Raw genomic sequence first — 15,958 nt, 5'->3', positions numbered from 1 at the left:
ATTCACATCTGATTTTATGCACTGATCAAAAGCTTTGTTGTTTTTTAGATTCAAGCATAAACTCTTCACACATGTATTATCTTGTGAGAAATATTTATTGTTTCAAGCCTCTGAGATTTGAGGATTTCTTGTATTTTGCTTGTGAAATAATTTACTATGTATAGCCTGCACTATTTTTGACTGACTTTGGGGCCAGGTGGCACAGAGAGAAAAGTCTTTAGAGATTGGGTAACAGTGTTCATATCTCATAATGGTGAAGCATTTCGAAAACCCACTATCAAAAAGATCTGAAAAGTATGATATATACTTTATAACTGTCACCATGGACAAAAAAATCCTGAGAATAAATTTGTTAGGAGTTAGCTGTGTTTTATTAACTGCCTTGGAGAGTACTAAAAGAAATGAGTGAAGTGAGCAAGCAAGCTGTCTTGTTCAAGGGTGTCAGTAAAATGAGCGCAGAAGATTCCCTTTTTTCACAGAATAAAAAATGATATGACTGTCTTGTTTTCAACCCCTGTAAGATCAAACTCAGATATGGTTTGAGTTATAAGACTTTTTTAAATAATTGTGTCTGGATTGATACGGTCCCAATAAATTTATCTTGTTGGATATGATGACTCAATAAATCTTAAAACACAAATATAAACAGGTTGTTTAAAGACACCTTAGTAAGGTTATCGACAATGAGAGCTGATTGGATTTATTTTTGTGGTAAGCCTGCCTTGAAAGGATTCATAAAAATTTTAAATGAAATGCAATTTTTTTTTCTCAACATTTTGAAGAATGAAGCAGTATGATGACTGTACTCAGATCACATTGTAGCATTCCTCCTTTACAGGTAGCTAACAAATCTAAATGAAGAAGAATGTAACAGAGGGAAAGTTTATAGTAATTATTGGGGAATAACTTTCAGGAGACCTTAATCTGCCTAGTTAACAAAATATTCACTAGTCACAGTTATGGAATTTTGTAATATTAGTCTGACGTTATTTTTGGATTACAATGAGCATTAACTATTGTGAATCGTTCATCATTCCTCTTTCAAGGTAAGACTGTTTTTATATTGACTGCTTTGCTCCCTTCTTCATAAGTATTTTGAGTCTTGGAATAGAGTGGAGGGCAGAGAACTAAGACCTGTACTGAAGAAGGTACTATTGTAAGATCCAAGGATTTGAGTGTTGTAACATTAATTAAATGAGAATTTTATGCTATCTTTATTGAGGAAAGCTGAATATATTTTGATGCTAGAAAGACATATGTGATGTATTAGATTTTTACAAATATATAACATGATAGAATATATTACTGAATGTAAATATATATATTCTTCTAGTTCATCTCTGAAGTTAGTGAAGACAAAACCTGATATTTAAAATGTAAAGGTTGTGCTTGTCCAGTAAATTGCTTTGGAGAATGGAATAAAGTAGATAAAATATCGTTTCTGAGGACTGATGAAGTATCAACCAGCTGTAGTAAATTCCTGCTCACTTTGTGAACACGTATGACTTTGAAGGTCGTTTGTTCTGGAATGTGGAGAAATGTAGGACTGACTTAAACTAACCTGCTTCCTGAACCAGAGCCACCTTAACAAGCTTCCATGTGCATAGATAAAAATTAAAATGTTCGTGAGAACCTGTGGAAATTGGGGTTGACAGTAGCTCAATTTTTTCCTCAAAGTTATTTCACATAATATGAAGTAGGCGTGCCTAAAAAGAAATATTTTACAATTCTTTTTTACATTTTCTAAGACAACATTAAAAATTAAAAGTGCATTTTAAAAAATTATAGGCTGCAATCATCAGGCATGCATGTAGACTTGAAAACTGATGTGTTTGTCAACGAACCCAAGGTGGACATGAACATGAAACACTGAGTAGCAACATCTCAAAACACAGTCTACTTTCAGGCAGAGAGAAGCAGGTATAAAGGGATATTTGATTAAAAGCTGTAGGGCTAATTTGTTGTAGAATGAAAGTGATCTGTGTGACAGGGAAAGTACTAACCTTGGGAAATGAATGAATGAATGAATGATTGAATGAATGACTGAATGAAACAGGCAATATGAATGTGCTTCTGAGCCTATTTATTTTTTAAGTTGATTTATTAGTTTTATTTTATGAGCGTTATACCACGTGTAAGCAAGTGTACCTGTGTTGTGCAATGCCCACGGAGGCTAGAAAAGGCTGTCGGATCCCTTGAAAGTGGAGTTATGGACAGTTGTTAGCTGCCATGTGGTGCTGGGATTTGAATCTGGGTATTCTGCAGGAACAGTGTTCTTAACCACTGAGCCATCTCTCCAGCCCCTCTGAATCTATTTATAATAAATTAATAAAATAAATAAGATCTGGTCATGATGACACACACTTGCAATTCATTCCATTTGAAAAAGATCTATTGTGAGTTAATATTTAGATGGCTTTAAAGATAATTTTTTTTTCTATGTAACTCACTCTAGGAATCAAAGGCAAGAATCAAAGGACTGCACTCTGAGACATTGCATGGAGAATACCTTAAGTAGCCAGGAGAAGTTTTGAGACAGATCTGTATAGTGTTTCACAAGTTGAAATTCTGCTATGGGTCATAGACTAGAGTTGAAGATGTCAAGAAACGCTCAGCAAAGGTGTGGTATGTGTGAAGGTCTGTACAAAAGCAGGTCCATCAATTATGTTCATGTGAGGGGCAGCACAGAGGTGATCCAGTATGTTTGCCCACATAAAGGAATGCCCAGATAAAGGTCTAGCCCCTGTGTCCTGGAAAAGAACTGTCTATAGATTCTATACCCACATGTAATCTTCCTATTTTCTAATTATATTTTCCTTATTTTGTACCTAATTTAAATTTAGCGGATCAGTTTTATCTTGTCATTTTTTTCTTTTTGCATTTTAATAGGGTTTCTCAAAGAACATTGATTTGCCTGGAGTTAGGTGCCTCCCCCCCCTTAGCATACTGAATGTTGGCAATATTTGAGGATGTCTGATCACAGTTCTTACCTGCTTTTTTGTCGTACTTTTTGCAGACTCGCTTCATTTTCTCTCAACTTCCTTGTCCTTCCTCTTATTTAATTTTCCTGTTTCTGTTTGTCTAAGATTATATACTAATCCTGTTCTGCTCATTTATTTTCCATCCCTACCCACTTAATAACTAATATTTTAGTGCCTATAGTACTATACTTGTTCTTTTATGCCCCCAAATTATTGGAGATGAAGGAATTATTGCTTTAATAAGCCATTTCTCTATTTTATACTTAATCTCGTCATCAGTTGTGATTGCTTCTGCAGTTATTGTTCGAGATTGTGGAACTAGATATTGAGTTCTCTGCACTCAGGGGCTGGAGAACTATAAAGGAGGGCCAGGTACTACTGAGAGAACTAGGTATGAGAAAAGCAATATATGATGTCCAGTTCACTGGGCCAGATAAGACCGTGTTCACCAGAGATATAAAAGAAAGCTTAATTCAATTGGGACCTCAATAATGCCATGTAACTTTAATGTTTTTGCTAAGCCCTTTAATTGGACAGGATCTTTGTGAAGTTAGCGAGGCTTTATCAGGTCTAAGTGACTCTGATCAATGTGTAAAACACATCTGTAGAATAACAGAACACCCTACAAGAGATATAAAAAAGACCAGATAGAAGAGATGGTCCGTTTGGGTTACTCAGAGATAAATTTGGCAAGACTTATGTCGAGCCCAAATTCTCAAAGAAAAAAATTGATAGAAAAATAAATACGGTACTAAGGGATATCTGGAAGGCTTTAAAATCAGAACAACAGTTTAAAAAAGGCATTCAAAGGATAAAAACTGTCCCAGGGGTGGTTAAGAATCCCCAATAACTAACTAAGACGCATTCGTCCCCTGATAAAGGCTATGCTAAGGGTGGAGACAGTTTTTCCCACCAAGGCCTCTGGCAGAAGCCAGGTATGGTCGATGGAAAAAAAGACAGATACGGCTACAGTGAGGAGGCAGGCCCAGGGCCTGCTGGATCCAAGGAACCAAGAGGTGCAGCAGGGACAAGAGAAACTCCCTGCCTCAGCACAGTTCAGGGTTACACAACTGGAGCTAACAACCTATAATAATATCAATGATAAAAAAAAAAAATATAAAGAGACTCCATGTAAAATCCCCCAAAGAGAAATGACTCCAAAGGGTGACAAGACATGGAAAGAAGCCACTCCCCTTCCCTCTTCCAGCCAATCGGTTGACCATAGCTGCTTACAGGGGAGAGGCTAAGGGTATAAAAGCTGGGAAAAGCACAAGGCCACTCTCTCACCATTTTGTGAGGCTACCTGGAACCATGGGTTTTATCTTTGGGTGTGGATTTTTTAACACAGCTGTGAATGGTGGGGGGCCGTTGCCTGTTCTTCTGTAAATAAACCCACGACCCAGGCTCAGTTAATAAGTCCAATAAACTCATTAAGAGTCTTCAAACCAGGGTTTGGAGAATTCTTTTCTCAGGTTGTCGCAAGGATTGTGGGAGGAGGGGGTTGGATGCTACGTGTGCCTCCCAGCACTGAATTTAACTTACAGGGAGTAAGTATAAAACAATGCAATGTCTCATGACTCTATGTCAAACAATATATCTAAATCTGCCCTAAAAGGGAAGGTCATTTTATATCCATTAAAGGAAAAATAATCAAGAAGACATTAAATATTAAGCATATACACTGAATGAATGATTTTTATAAAATGGATTATAAAACAGACAAAGTACAGACTAATGACTTTTAATTAAGCTCGGTAAACTCACTGAATCATGTGCTTTTGTAACCTGGGCAATTGATTTTGTTTCCTGGGAACCTCAGTTTGCTATACCACCCAAAATGATAAATTAATGTGGTCTGCTTAAGAATTAAGATATGAAATTGCTTAAAGACATTTTATCTATTTTTATTGAAAATCTGATGATAGAGAAAAGATGCTGGACCTTGTTTGTTTAAGCTATTCTAAAACTAGACGTGAAAAGGCAGGATTATCTGATAATGGTGGACTCAAGCTTATACTTGCAGCTGAAGTTGGAGAAACAGTGAGCTGGACAGCTTTTTCTGTTAGGTTGACAAACTTGGTTTGAGGGAGTCTCAATTGGGGAACTTCCTCTATTGGACTGGCCCATTGCCATATCTGGGAAACATTTTCTTGATTGTTGTGTGAAGTGGCCAGTGCCACCCCTACGCAGGTGTTCCTATTGTGTAGGAAAACAGGACGAATATGGACCAGGGAAGCAAGCCAGTAAGAAACATTTCTCCATGGTCTGTGTCCAGGTTCCTTCCCTGAGTTCCTGCTTTGGCTTCCCTTGATGATGAACTCTGCTATAAGCCAAATAAATCCTTTTTGGTCACTGTTTTTGTCACAACATAGAAAGAAACTAGAAAAAAGCTGATATCAAAAGTGGTTCTAGAGAAACAGAACTGAAAGGAAGAATTTCTTTAATGGCTTTGTGGTATCTGGAGCAGATTCTCCAACTCAAGGAAACCTAGAGTTACTAAAGAGACCCTTGTTAGCATAGGGAGCACTGAAAATCCATGGTTAACCCATTTAAAGCAATTATGAAGATAAATGCATTTGAGTCTTCCAATTCACTTCTTGTGAAAAGAAGGGAATTTAGTGACTTTATATAAATGTTAGACACTGTATGGAAAACTAAGGAAAATAATGATGTTGGCTAGTTGCTTTTAGTATCTCTGGATAAAGTGATGGAGGAAAAGATGAGTTCAATGATAAAATTAATCAGCTCCAGATTTGCATTAACAGTCTAAAAGTTTCTAAGTGCGCCCTGAAAGAGATTCTTCTCTCCAGCAGATATAGAGCTATAGTTTCAGAAAACAAGATTCACTATACCACTAAAGAACTTAATGCATTTCCTAATCACTTCAAGCAGAAGAATGGGGAATATGTGTGGGAATGGATTATAAATGTGTAGGAAAATGATGAAAGGACCCCAAATCAGTAGCTTTCATATATACCAACAAAAAACACACCAAAAAGAAATCAAGAAAATGATCCATTCATGATGATAGCCTACCAAACAATAAAATATCTTGGAATAAATGTAAATAAAGCGGTGAAAAACTTGTATAATAAAATAATTGAAGCACTGAAGAAGGTGAAGAAGATGCCAGAAGATGGAAAGCTCCTGGATTGGTAGGTTAAATATTGTGAAAATTGTCATTCTACCAAAAGCAATCTACAAATTCAATGAGATTCCCATTAAAATTCCAATGCAATTCTTCAGTACAAATTCTAAAAATAATCACAAATTTTATATGGAAATGCAAAAAAACAAGGATATCCAATATATTCCTTCACAATAAAAAAAATATTGGTGACATTACCAACCCTCATCTGAAATTATACTACAGAGCTATTGTAATAAAAACAACATGGTGCTTGCATAAAGACAGACACATTGACAATTGGAATAGAATTAAAGACTGTTATTAATATCTACACATTTGTAGATACCTGATTATTGAAAAAGAAAGTATAAATACACATTGGAGAAAAGACACCATTGTTCTGGTGAAACTCAATAGCACCATGTAATGAAAAAGGAAAGTAGATCCCTATCACTCATCATGCACAAAACACAAAATGAGCCAAAGATTTCAACATAAGACTCAAACACCCTGAATCAGATAGAGGAGAAAGTAGATAATATCTTGGAAATAATAACGAGATTTCTGAATATTATTTTTATAGTGCAAGCATTAAGTCCAGCAATTGGCAAATGGGACCTCATAAAAAAATCTTCTGTACAGCAAAGGACACTATTATTCAAGTGAAGTGGAAACCTACAGAATAGGAAAAATAAATTTTTGAGCTATAGCTATGACACAAGGTTAGTATTTAAAATACGAAAAGAATTTAGAAACTAAACATTGAAAAAGCAAATATGGAAAGAGCTAAACATGTAATTCTCTAAAGATGATAATCAAGTAGCTGACAAATACTTTTTAAAAAGTCATTAGAGAAATGCAAATTAAAACCACTTTGATATTTAGTCTTACCCTACTAATAATGCAAATGCTGGGAAGGAGGTAGAGAAAGGGGTACACTTACCCATTGCTGCTGCAAACTGCTACAGCTGTTATGAAAATCAATATGGGGGTTCCTTTAAAAGCCAGAAACTGATCTCTCATATGATCCAGCCATAACATTGTAAAGCTTATACCCAAAAACCTCTGTACCCTAATACAGAAATATCTTTTCATTCATGTTAGTTTCTGCCCTTGTCATAATAGCCAGTATCTGAAGACAATTTAGATGCCCATCAACTGATGAATGAATAATGAAGATGTGGTACATATAAACAATGGAATAATATAAAGCTCTATAAAAATGAAATTATATGGGGATGGAGAGATGGTGTAGCAGTTAAGATGATTGGTTGCTCTTGCAGATGTCCCAGGTTCAGTTCCCAGCACCTAAATAATGGCTACCTCCATCTGAAACTCCAGTTCCAGGGCTCCAAACCTCCTTTCTGACCTCCACAGGCATTGCACAACATGAGTGTAAATACATACATGCAGACAATACATTCATACACATAATATAAAACTAATACATAAACTATTTTTAAAATGAAAGCATATAATTCATGAGTAAATGGATAGTACTGGAAATAATCATACTGGGTGAGGAAGACCAGACACAGAAAGACAAAATTTACATATTCTCTCTCTTAGCTGCATGTCAGCTTTGAAACATTAATTACTTTTGCTTCAATTTGAGAGTTCAGAGAGGACAGAAAATTAATAAATGACTGTGTGGGGAAGGACTTCCTTGGAATGGATGTATAATACAGTGATATAACAAGAGAAATGGAAAAATTATAGAGTAGGAAGTGTTAAATGGGGTGGGGAATGGAAGAGCAATGTAGAGGAGGGAGAATGAACAGGGATTTAAAAAAGTCATATGGAAACCTGCCACTAGAGAATCTTCTTTTAAAAATATTTTATTTATTATTGTTATTCTGAATGCATGAGTGTATTGCCTACATGTATGTAGGTATATCAGTGTTGTGCAGTGCCTACAGAGATCAGAAGAGGGTGTTGGATCCCCTGGAACTGGAGCTATAGAAGGTTATTAGCTGCCTAGTGGGTCCTGGGAACCAACCTCTACCAGAGCAGCTAGTATTCTAGTAATGTGTTTGACTAAAAACATTCAAATGTATATATATATAAAAATCCAATGGGGATTGAATAACTATCTCAGCAGACAAACAATGAATAACAAGTTGCAGCTTTCTGAGTTAAATTCCAAACACTGCATATGAATAATAATGACAATGATCTAATGATGAAATCAATTAATATACCAGAAGCCTGCTCCATTCTAAAATGGATTTCTTGGGTAAGATCATTGAGAAAAGAATGAGGAATATGAACGTGGAACTCCATTTATCTGAGAAGTATGTTGCTGTTCATTGACCAAGATGATTCAACAGTTAATGTGGATAAGGACTTGCCTTAAACTTGTGGAGGAATTGTGATGCAGCTGCATTTCAATATATCACTGCTTGTGTTGGATCAGGAACAAGACAGATAAAAAAGTTCTCTTCTCAAAAACAAGAATCCCAGAAAAGTAAAAATTGCCCATCTTTTTACCAAAAAGTGCTATTATTATGTGTTTATTGGAGTGTGTGTGTGTGTGTGTGTGTGTGTGTGTGTGTGTGCATACAAGCATGTGCTTGAACTTATATTGTAAAGGAGGAAGACAGCATTCCTTTAGGAAATTATGTCATTCATTTCTTAAGATATGCATATATTATTTTTATTGAACAGCTACTTCAAATTTAGGAAGAAGAAAACATTGCCAGATATTGAATTGTCTCACTGAAATCAAACAAGATTATCAGGTTGGACAGCAAGGTGAATATACCTTTAAAATTTGCAAGTAAATAAATGGATGGAACTAGATACTGTTAAGTAAAGTAACACAAATTCAGAAAAACAAGTGATGTATATTCTTCCTCATTTATGGATCCTAGCACCAAATCCTTATATGTGAGTAGATATCTTGATGTAACTGCAGGAACCAGGAAAATGGAAGGTAACCAGAGAGGTAAAGGGAAAGAAGGAACTTAAAAAAGAACAGCAGGAGACAGGTGCTTTTCAGGGAGAAATAGATAAAATGGGGATATTTAAATGGTGGTGACAGTTATACAAGGAACTGTGTGGATAATGGGAAGAAGCACTCAAGAAATGCAGGATCATAGGAGACTGATATTATCAAGGAAAAAATGGGGAATCTTTCTATATGTTTTAAAAAATAAATGTTAGGTTATTGACATGGAATTATCATTAAGAGAATTCTTACAAAATATTCATTATGCAATTTAAATTTGGAATCTTTATGACATATATGAAAGTCTGTGTTACTTTTAGAATATTAAAGCATGCTCCATAATTAACATGTTGACTAAATGAAATGACAGTTCTAAGTAGTTTTAATATATGCCAATACATACATTCGCTATCATTGTGTCCAGCAAAAAGAGAACCAAGTACTACTACTTTCCTCCTGGCTCTCCTGAGGGCATGTAGGGGAAGATGAAAATTCTTCCTCTTCAGTACTGCACCTATGAAATCCTAGTGGAGTTGAGGAGGGTGTCCTTGTTACCACCCACCAAGACTAGAAACCTAGCCTGAAAATGTTCTGATGAGTTTGGAAAGGCATGATGCTGCCATGTAAGCAAGAGCTTCCTTCTTGGCATCCTGAGATAACATCCCAATGGGTGCTCCTTACAGCATGGCAATGAGGAATGTTCCATTTCTATGTTGACAGGGATACAGCCAACAAACAGTATAGCTACAGTTTAGCTACAGTTTAAGTCTGCTGTATATTGCTGAGGTAGATTATGTCTTCTTTAAAAGTTTTTCAGAGGGGAGCGAGGTGGTGGCGGCGGCTGTAAAAACTGCTTTGAGGTGAGCACGAGATGACAAGTTCTAACGAATTCAATTACACGAGGATGGCATCTCCTAGGTAAAATTCAGTCCCAACACCCCCTAGTTCCTGCTGGTCTCTTCCTGGGACACGTCTGTGCCTCTGCAATGTGCCTGCCAACTTCAATGCGCTGAAGGACCACCACACTGGTGCAGTCCTAGACAGTGCCTTCTACATTCCAACTCATGACTATAGCGGGGGATTAGGTCATCAGCTGAAAATACATGATTTGAATATGTACCAAGAAAATCCTGTTGGAAACCATGATGCGTCTAACAGATTTGTTAAATAGTGTCCAGAACTGAATGCAATGGTTACTGAAGTTGGCATCAAACAGTTAAATTGTGCGATACCAGAAATCCTTGTAAAGATGGGACCTTCTCTCAGGCTGAAAAGTTGTAGAACCAATGATGTGTCTGGATGCCAGCTGACTGTGGGCACAGCAGGCAGAAGAATGCTAATGTGGGACTTGAGTAATGTGGGATACTGTGTAGCAGTGCAGAAAGTCCACCCTGAAATACCAGAATCCTGCATCCAAACATTCAGTAGACCTTATGTAGAAGAATGAGTGTCAATTGAGTACTTGGACCCAAGCCAGAGATGCAGAAGTATGCTTTCAAGTATCACAGGCTGAAGTAGAATAACATCCAGCAGATCTCCCTAGTGAATGCCATTTCCTTCCACACGCTACACAACATATTTTCCATAGGTGGATCTGACTGATTTGTAAATATCTGGGACCTATTTAACAAAAAGAAAAGAAAAAACAAAACAATAAATCAAAAAAAAAAATACGGTGCCTGTTCTGTCAGTACCCCACCAGCATCGCAGTCACATATCTTCAATAATGATGGAATTATATTTGCAATAACATCATCATATATGTATGAAATGGATGACACAGAACATCATGAAGACAGTATCTTCGTTTGCCAACTGACAGATGCAGAAACAAAACCCAACTCCACTTAATCATGTGGAGAGAGTGGTTTCTCTGTGGAAAACCTTGTTTGCTTCCTGCAAATACATAGTTATCCCCTAAGAGACGGTTGTAGTCATATAGACATGTTTAGCATGTGGATTTTTCTGTTTTCTACCTTAACGGAGATTTGTCTGTGTACTCTATTAAACCTTGTTTAGGGTGGGGAGTCTTTGTGTCCTTGTACATTAATATGAAAAATTCTCCTGCCCTGCCACCCCCTAGCAAGCCTGGTTTCTGTTTATGAGCATCTGATTTCTTTGTAGCAAAATCTAAACCTATGGCAGGTTATTTTCCTGTCATCTAATAAATCAGAGATTTAGAGCTTCACAAAAACAATTTTCTATGTATTTTTGAAAAAAATTATCTTACTAGACTACCCTACTTCTGGTGTTTAGATACAGAGGCACAAAGATAAGACACAATTAAATCCAAGGAACATGTCACTGAATCATATTCTCTCTCTCGCTCGCTCTCTTTCTCTCTCTCTCTCATTGCTAGATACTTGTAATTTGATGGAAGAATAGGGAATAGTATATGAACTTCCCTCTTTTAGAAAAGTCTGGTTATAGTTTGTAAACATTTCAAGAAATGGACCATATTCTCAGTCACCTTCTCTCATCCACACATCTATGATTATTATACATGATGTTTTTACTTCAGTTCTTTTTCCCTCTCACACTGTTACCCCCAAGAAGAAGCAATCATATAAAAAGTACATTCCTATAATCATCCTCCCAACACTTCATATCAACTTCTTACAGCACTCAGGGATAAATCTCACTTCCTCTTCATGTCCAGCAAATCACTACATAATGAAGTTCTGGTTTCATCTTAGGATTTCTCTTATTCATTGTTCGCTTGGCTGAGTCCAAACTGGCATTTTGGATCTAAGTTACTAGCAAGGTCTACATGGGTCCCTGACATACAGACAATTTGTTCCTTCTCTTTGCTAAAATTTCCTTAGGCATCGTCATGACTCATCTTTTCACGGAATATGTGTTTCTGCTCACATGAATTTTGCAGAGTGGCATATCACCCATTAGCCCATCTAGAGTTGTATTGCCATTTTGAGAAATTCTTGTTTTTTCATGTTTTTAATTTTCAGTAGAAATAATAAAGGAAGAGTCATTAAATATTAGTTGAATCAAACTGTTGCTTAAATTAACTAAACAAGATTATATGAAGTAATATCCTTGAGGAAATCTTTGTATTTTCCATATCAGTTTTAATTTTTTTCTTTAAGCTGCCTCCTAGCAATATATAGACCTATATGTGAGCTGTAGTATTTATAGTATACAAAAATAGCATTAGACATTGAATTGTAACAAAATAGAATCCTCTATATGTTAATTTAAATGAAATTTAGTAGCATTTTATAATATTACAAAGTTTTATTTAATATGTTAATTTGCAACTATAAGTTGGAATTAAGGTAAGAATAAACAAATATTCTTTTATTCTTAAGAAAAATCACTTCTGCATCTTGGGCCTCTGGGTAATACAGCCAATCTGTCAGTTTTTAAGTGCTCAGCATGGCTGGAGTCACAGAGTTGAGCTGGACTCTTGGGCTCTATTTCGAACTTTGATTATGACTTACTGAGTAACCTTGAGAAAGTCATTTAACCTTCTGTGACCAAGTTGCCTTGTTGTAAAAAGGAAACAGCAGCATTTGACTCTCATGGGTGTTATGTCCAATAATTCATTTTTGAAGTCATTCTGAAAGACTTTTACACACATACACGGTACAAAATGATATTTGAACCATTATACCAAAGTCAACATGTAACTCAGAAAAATGTAGACTTCATTCATATGCTCATCATTTCAAAGATTGTTAGATCTTTCTGTACAGGGATCTTTCCATGTTTCAGAATATTTGAAACACTTTCTGAAAACCCGTAAGTCAAACATTGGCATCAGTAACAAAATAATACAAAAGAAATCCAATAAACAAAGCACACACACGTCCTTTGGTTTTTCTATCTTAGTTTTATAGTTCTTAGCATTTGTTAGTTTAATTATTAATTGCCAGCATCCTCATAATTTTTTTTATATTCTCTGCATATTAAAAATATTTTCTTCAAACAAAAGATTTATTGATTGCATACAGGTAAGAATTGTCATTTGTCAGATTACTAAAAGTAGAAAATATGAGTAACTCATGTTATCAAGCAAGGAAATAGGATAAATACTAATAAAACGTGTTGCAGTTTGAACTCTACTAAAATAACAATAACTAGAAGAATTTGTATATGAAAGTCTGTTCAGTTCTGTGTGTGGAAGTCTTAAACCCTATGAGGAAATATAATTCAGAGGTGATTAGAGCACATGCTTGCTAATCTTTGAAATGAAATAATCCATTGATAAATGTATAGTTGATGGACTTACAGAAGATAGAGCTTTTTTAAAAGAAACAGGCAACTGTCTTTGAATAGCAAATATTGTCCAGGCCCTCATGCTACCCTCATGCCACCCCTGCTATGGCCCTTCTCGCCCCTCAACCTTATTCTCACACTTTCTCTTTACTGCTAAACACTTAGGTTTTGAATATCATGCTTTCCAAGCCATACTTTTCTGACTCACTACAAGTCTACAGGAATGGAACCAACCAGTTGTGGACTGTCAACTCTGAAACAATGAGTTAAATGAAACTTGCATCATTTAAAATTGTTTCTTTTAGGTATATGGTCTCAGTGACAAAAACTAGAGCAATAGTAACAACCAAAATGCATATAGCAGGGACTGGAGACATGGTTCAGCAGGTAAGTGCTGTCCTCACAGGGGATGAGGCTTGCTAGCAACCCTCCATAGCTCCATTTCCCCTAAGGCTGCCAGCAACCATCCATAGCTCCAGTACCAGAGGATATGACACCCTCTTCTGACAGCCACTGGCATTTCATAACATGGGTACATGCATATATATGCACTCATACACATAAAATAAAAATAACAAACTACATTTTTAAATGCATATGATGACCTTTTTATTTCAAAATATGTTTAAATGTAGGAAATACTGCTGACCTCTTATTTTTTTAAGGTATGTTTTTCTTCTTTTCAAGGAGAAAAGGATTTATTTCACATTATATTTCCATGAACATCAGCCAGAGCAAAGACTTAAGACAGAAACACCAAGGCAGGAACTGAAGCACAGACCATGGATGAAAAGTACTTACTGGCTTGCTTCCTCTGGCTTGCTCAGCTACCTTTACAATACAGTTAAGGCACACATTCATAGGATGGTACTGGATTGGGCCCTGCTATATCAATTAGCAATCCAGAAAATTACCTCCAGGGTATTTTTACGGGTGCCATTCCTCAAAACACAACCCCCTTTCGAAGTTGTCCTAGCTTCTGTGAAGTTGATGAAAACTAACCAGCATACCACTGTTGAAAATTTTTGGCTTTAGAGACACCACTATTTCCATATAACTTGGAATTTGATATGTGTCCCAGGGTGCCTTACCTCATCGTCTTCTGCTGTCCTCTCGCTAGCACATACTCTACATGTTCTTTTTGCCTCCGATATGTATTTTTGGTTGAATTTTTGTGCATTAATACAAGATATCTTAATCATATTTAGACCTCCACCCCTATCTATGCCTCTACCTTACCTGATTTCATTCATTTTGTCATATATGTAAAAGCCTATCTAGTTGAGTTTGTATCCCCATATGTCCCCTGGTGTGAGTTTGTCTGCTGAAGCCTGGTTAGCCTATCTACTGTCACTCCCTTAAAGAAGACCAACTCTCCCTCATCCAGCAGTAATCAGCTCCCCCTTGGCTAAGGTTGAAGTCTCTTGCCCTTTTCCCCAGCTTTACTCTTGGTTTTGTCTGATTAAGTTTGCATAGGACTTGTGCATGCTGTAACCATTGCTATAAGTTCATATGAGCAAGGTCCCAGGGGCTTGGAAGAGTCTCTGTCCTTATTGTCATGCACCACCCCTAGCTGTTACAGTCTTTCCACCCCCAATTCTATAATTCCTTGAGTCCTGGGTGTGTGACGATTAATATGGATCCTATCCAGGGACATGTACTGTGCAGTCTCTTATTCTCTATACTTTGGCCAATTGTGGCCTTATGTGGTCATTACCATCTGTTGTATGAGGAAGCTTCATTGGTGAAAGTTGAGAGCTGTATTCATATTATCTCCACCCCTATTCCAATATGCTCCATCAGCTTTAGGTGTAGAAGTGTAGAGGTGAAAAGCAAGCAGTATCTTCTATGATAATATAGAAGCTTTCTCTATGTTTATTTTGTCAAAACTTTTCTTCAAATTTAAGCTCCTAGCATAAAAACTGATTTTTTGATTCAACCAAATTAATGATTTCATTATTATTGAACAATTCCACAGATTCATTTCATTCTTCAACAAAATTCCAAAGATACTCTTCACAGAAATAGAAAAAAAATTCCTAAAATTCATATAAAGACTCAAAGACCTCCAATAGATTAAACAAAAGTCCTACTAAGAAAAAACAATGCTGGAGACCTCACAGTATAAGATTTGAAGGAATGGGGATGGAGAGATGGCTCAGTGCTTAAGAACACTGACTGCTCTTGCAGAGCACCCAGTTTCAATTCTCAGCATCCACATGGCAGCTAACAACTATCTGTAACTCCAGTTATGGGGTAATTTGATATCCTCTTCTAACCTTCTCGGACATTGCATGACATGGGTGCACTTGCATGCATGCTGGCAATACCCTCATATACATAAAATGAAAATAATAAATAAAATATGAAAAAAGATTTGAAGGTGTACCATAAAGCCATAGTAATAAAACTACATGGCATTGGCACAAAACCAATGGAATAGAATACATAATCCAGAAATAAATCATGCACACAGAGTTGATGAACTTTTGACAAAAGTATTAAAACCATTTATTGAAAAAAAGGGCCTTTTGGCCCATGTAAAATAATGCACATATAAAATAATGAAATTAGGTCATATCACTCATGCTGTACAGAAAATAGATTCAAATTTGATCAGAAACTTTATTATAAGATATGAAACTATAAAACTGCTAGAAA

The 15,958-nt window shown here is 36.2% G+C and overlaps 1 protein-coding gene and 1 pseudogene across 1 annotated transcript in view; one reads left to right on the top strand and one right to left on the bottom strand.

Moving 5' to 3' along the window:
* Nucleotides 1-15,958, bottom strand: part of Klhl1 (kelch like family member 1) — a gene marked incomplete at its 3' end in the record, with an annotated part of 251,718 nt that overhangs the window by 148,085 nt on the left and 87,675 nt on the right. The window lies entirely within an intron of this gene.
* On the top strand, nt 5,204-10,912 carry LOC103751183 (annotated as a pseudogene).

This window comes from Nannospalax galili, unplaced genomic scaffold (assembly GCF_000622305.1).
Source record: "Nannospalax galili isolate Female #2095 unplaced genomic scaffold, S.galili_v1.0 scaffold246, whole genome shotgun sequence".
Lineage (NCBI taxonomy): Eukaryota > Metazoa > Chordata > Mammalia > Rodentia > Spalacidae > Nannospalax > Nannospalax galili.
This window is presented reverse-complemented; position numbering and strand designations above follow the sequence as displayed.